This window comes from Elephas maximus, chromosome 10 (assembly GCF_024166365.1).
Source record: "Elephas maximus indicus isolate mEleMax1 chromosome 10, mEleMax1 primary haplotype, whole genome shotgun sequence".
NCBI lineage: Eukaryota > Metazoa > Chordata > Mammalia > Proboscidea > Elephantidae > Elephas > Elephas maximus.
Genome location: NC_064828.1, coordinates 50,732,284 through 50,737,663, shown reverse-complemented (window position 1 = coordinate 50,737,663; position 5,380 = coordinate 50,732,284).

Sequence of the window (5,380 nt, the reverse complement as noted above, 5' to 3'; positions counted from 1 at the left end):
ATTCTGTTGGATTACCTTTCTTTGGAATGAGCATGGTCATGGATCTTTTCCAATCAGTTGGCCAGGTAACTGTCTTCCAAATTTCTTGGCATAGACAAGTGAGGGCTTCCAGCTTTGCAGCTGTTTGCTGAAACATCTGAATTGGTATTCGGTCAATTCCTGGAGCCTTGTTTTTCACCAATGTCTTCAGTGCAGCTCGTATTTCTTCCTTCAGTACCATTGGTTCTTGATCATATGTGGCCTCCTGAAATGGTTGAAGATCAACCAATTCTTTTTGGTACAGTGACTCTGTGTATTCCTTCCATCTTTTTTTGATGCTTCCTGTGTTGTTCAGTATTTTACCCATAGAATCCTTCAATATTACAACTGGAGCCTTGAACTTTTTCTTCAGTTCTTTCAGCTTGAGAAATGCTGAGAGTGTTCTTCTCTTTTGGTTTCCTAACTCCAGGTCTTTGCACATTTCATTATAATACTTTTATGTGTCTTCTTGAGCCACCCTTTGAAATCTTCTATTCAGCTTTTTATTTCATCACTTCTTCCATTCACTTTAGCTACTCTACGTTCAAGAGCAATTTTAAGAGCCTCTCTTAACAACCAGTTTGGTCTTTTCTTTCTTTGCTTTTTTTTTTTGAATGACTTTTTGCTTTCTTCATGTATGATGTCCTTGGTGTCATCCCACAACTCATCTGGTCTTTGGTCATTAGTGTTCAGTGTGTCAAATCTATTCTTGAGATGGTTTGTATATTCAGGTAGGATAAACTTAAGGTCATACTTTGGTCTTGTGGACTTGTTTTAATTTTCTTCAGCTTCCACTTGAATTTGATGTTCTGTTCCATAGTTGGCCCTGGTCTTGTTCTGATTGATGATATTGAGCTTCTCCATCATCTCTTTCCACAAATATAGTCAATTTGACTCCTGTGTATTCCATTTGGCAAGGTCCACATGTGTAGTCACCGTTTATGTTGTTGAAAAAAAGTATTTGCAATGAATACATTGTTGGCCTTTGAAATTCTATCATGCAATCTATCATTGCATGTTTCTATCATTAAGGCAATATTTTCCAAGTACTGATCTTTCTTCTTTGTTTCTAACTTTCACACCAGTAATTATTAAAGCATCTTGATTGCTTGTTTGATCAATTTCAGACTGCAGGAGTTGGTAAAAATCTTCAATTTCTTCATCTTAATAAATTAGTGTATTAGTGGTTGGTGGGTAAATTTGAATAATGGTCATATTAACTGGTCTTCCTTGCAGGTGTATGGATATTATCCTATCACTGACATCATTGTACTTCAGGATATTTCTTGAAATGCTTTTCTGACAATGAATGTGATGCCATTCCTGTTCAATTTGTCATTCCCAGCATAGTAGACCATATGGTTGTCTGATTCAAAATGGCAAATATCAATCCATTTCATCTCACTAATGCTTAGTATAGCTATCTTCAAGCATTCTATTTCATTTTTGACGACTTCCAGTTTCCCTAGACTCATATTTCATACATCCCACATTCCTATTATTAATGGATATTTGCAGTTGTTTCTTCTCATTTTGAGTCATGCCACATCAGCAAATGAAGGTCTTGAAAGCTTTACTCCATTCACGTCATTAAGGTCGACCCTCTTTGAGGAGGCAGTTCTTCCCCAGTCGTATTTTGAGTGCCTTCCAACCTGAGGACCTCATCTGCCAACAGACAATATTCCTCTACAATTCATAAGGTTTACACTGGCCAATTTTTTTTTTTTTAGATGTAGATCTCCAGAGCCTCCTTCCTAGTCAGTCTCAGTCTGGAAGCTCCACTGAAACCTGTTCTCCATGGGTGACCTTGCTGGTGTTTGAAATGTCAGTGGCACAGCTTCCAGCATCCCAGCAAAATGCAAGCCACCACAGTACAACAAACTGACAGCCGAGTGGTGGAGAGATGTATGTACTGTAATTATAGTATATTTAGCAATCAGCAGTTTTCCCTCTCTCCACACTATGATAAGTCATATCACATTATATGAATTCAGCACAAAACAGAGAGATAGTATACCAAAAAAGATATATGACATAAAAGTTTATTGAATAGCTTAGCTGAAATCACTACTGCTTTCAAAGTAAAATTCCTGACGCTAAATCTGAAGGTCAAACAAAAATCCCCTGAATGTATCAGTTCTGAAATGCCTTGTAATAATAAGAATAAATCATGTATCTGGAATAGACAAGCCAATATAGAGTCTGTTGTACAGGAGTAAGTGAATTTATCAGATAAATATCAGAAAAAAAAAAAAAAAGCTTTTAATGAGCCAGATATTATATCTGCCTAATAATTTCAAGATTCCCACTGTCTCTACAAGGTAAATGCTAAGGTAACTGCTGATTATCCCTAGTGCTTACAAAGTGATAACAGATAAGCCTAATAGGATTTGAATTTAAGTAGCTGTGATTTCTCTCTTCTTGCAGCTCCATGAAGTGGAAATTCTGTAGGCACCAATAGAACAGACACACTGAATGACTTAAGGCAGCCCTGTGAAAAAGCACACATACAGCTCCTCCGAGACCAGATCATAGCATGGAGCCAGGGCTGGATCAGGCACAATAAACTATACAAAAGCCTAAGTAACAACGTTGCCCACATTGTTATAAGAGTTTCTCAAAAAGAGACCCCAAATTAGGTCTTTCAGATCAAATTATAAGAAGACATACTAGCCAATGGGCCTGGGGCCCACTGGATAACTGTTCTAATTATTGACAAAAATCCAGAAGGTTCCATGTGTTTAATTACTAACATACAGCATTTTTGCTAAATCATTGTCACCTTGTCATATTTGTATGTACTGTATATGTCTGTACATGCATACCTGTGCACTGTGTATGTACGTATTCAATCAACTGTTATTTTTTGAGTGCTTACCATATACTAGCTATATTACTAGGGACCTAGGATAAATTTCTGCATTTCTAATATACTCTGTACTAATGGCAATGCTGCTGATATCTCAGTAGTAGAGGACACAGATGTTAAGTCACAGAAATAACTACATACTTAGATTTGTGATAAACCCATTGCCGCCAAGTCGATTACAACTCATAGTGAACCTATAAGACAGAATAGAACTGCCTTATAGGGCTTCCAAGGAGTGGCTGGTAGATTTGAACTGCTGACCTTTTGGTTAGCTGTTAAGTTCTTACCCACTGCACCACCAGGGTAATATGTGTTACAAAAAAAAAAAAAAAGTACAGGGAACTATAGATCAAATAAAGAGGAGGGATCTGATCTGTACCTCAGGATTAGGGGAGGGGAAATTTAAGCTAAAAGCTGAAGGATGGTGGGAATATGGTAGGCTAAGTTATTGAGACCAATGGTAGTGGATGCTACATATACCCTCAGTGTCTCTCTGCTTAAAGGTGCTCTCCTGACCCCAGAGTGTTCATGGCTGATGCTCAGAGACTGCTGGGAGTGCAAAGTCTGAATACTCAAATACTCTTGATTGAGAGACAAGAGTTCATAAACAAAGAAGCTTCACCACCTCTTAGCTGGAGCACTCTGTGTTGGGTGGTTGGGTTTCTCAGCCTCTCAGAAGGCCCCCATCGGGGTTGGACCCTAGTCACCCACAGCTGTAACCCTTGTATTAATTTAGGATTTTCTCTCTTCCCTGCCTGACATCACTACTCTTTTCCAGTGCTTTCAAGGGCTCACCTCCAAACAAATGACTTTCACCCTAATCCTTGTCTCACAGTCTGCTTTTAGGGGAGTTAAGTTAAGAAATCAACCCTCCTGGTAAGGACGACAAAGAACGCTGAAATCATGTACATATACATGCACATTTGTGTATGTGTACGTGTGTGTATGTGTGTGTATCATGTCGAAATCTAAAGAGAAGAAAGAACGCAAGAGACGTAAACTGAATACTGTACTGAAGCTGCTTTTGCCCTTGGGTATTTGTCAATCCTAGAGATCTTTTTTACAGCTATCTTGAACTTCTGTTTTGGTGTCTTCATGGAGAGAAAAGGAAAAAGTATATAAGTCCAACCCCACCCAGCAAGATCCACATCCTCAAGGTCAAAGTATAAACCTGCCCCTCCCAATCCCAGGCAACTGCAAGGGAAGTTGTCTGGGGGTTGAACAGAGCAGGAAGGAAATGTCCCAAAGAAGTTTTAACCATAAGCTGGCTTTATTCTCTTTTCTGACTTGGATGGTGACTGCATGGGTGTTTGAAGAACTGTACATAAGGGTTTTAGGCACTTTTCTATATGTACATTATATTTCACAACTTTATTAAATATAAGTTTTAAAAGTGTATAGGACAAGAAAGGAATATTTTAGGCAAAGAGACATCATGTAAGAAGCTAGGTGTCTTGGAGGAACAGAGAGAGGAACATAACGAACTAGGTATGGGTAGAGTGAGAGATTCATTTATATACTCCTTTACTCATTTGACAAGTACTCCTTTTTTTTTTTACAGAACTTAAACTGAGTGGGAGACAGGCAGAATCAAACAAATAAATGAATAAGATAATTTCTGAGAGCAATAACTGCTATAAAGACAACAAAATAAGTTGACATCATAAAAAGAGACTGGCAGTAGAAGGTGGTTGGTGGGGTAGTGGAAATTGAACTACCTGGGAAGACCTTACTGAAGCACTGGCAATAGAGCTGAGACCAGAAGGACAAGAGGTTAAGCTGGAAACGGGCATGGGAGCCAGGGTCTCATAGGAATTATTAAGGATTTTGAGAGTTAACTTAGGAGCAATGAAAAATCCTTAAAGGGATTTAAATGTAAGAGATACATAATCAAACTAAACTTTTTAAAATATCACCCTGATGACTCTGTGAAAAGTAAATTCCATGGGGCCCAGAATGATAACAGGCAAACCAGTTAAAAGGCATAGGTGAGATATGATGATGTCTGATTTGGATGATCAAAGTAGAGACATAGAACCAGATATATTCAAATTATACTTGTAGGCTTAGAACTGAACACTCCTTGCATAGACTTCTGGTATAGACTCTGCCCTTTAAGCTTGGCTAATCACTGAGTCCTGTCTCTTTGACCTCAGTGATTGAGCCAATGACAGGCAAATTATTTAAGCTGGGTCGATAAGGACTCTTTAAGATTTTCCTAGTGGAGCTGGAAGAGAAAACTCTCCTTCTTTAGAGGAATGTTACAAGTGAGTGACGTGAGAAGTGCTGGTGGTCTTGTTCAAGGGTATTTGGAGAAAATCTCTAGGAAGCAGGAGAGAATGCAGCCATGCAGAGAGAAGAGAGAGGGAGAGAAATTGAGACAAGTCCTGTATGATAGCATCTTTTGGCTGTCATGGTTTTGGTAATACCCCATTTAACTATGGGAGCTACCTCAGGATTTTTCCCAGTTACATAAATCATACAATTCCCTTT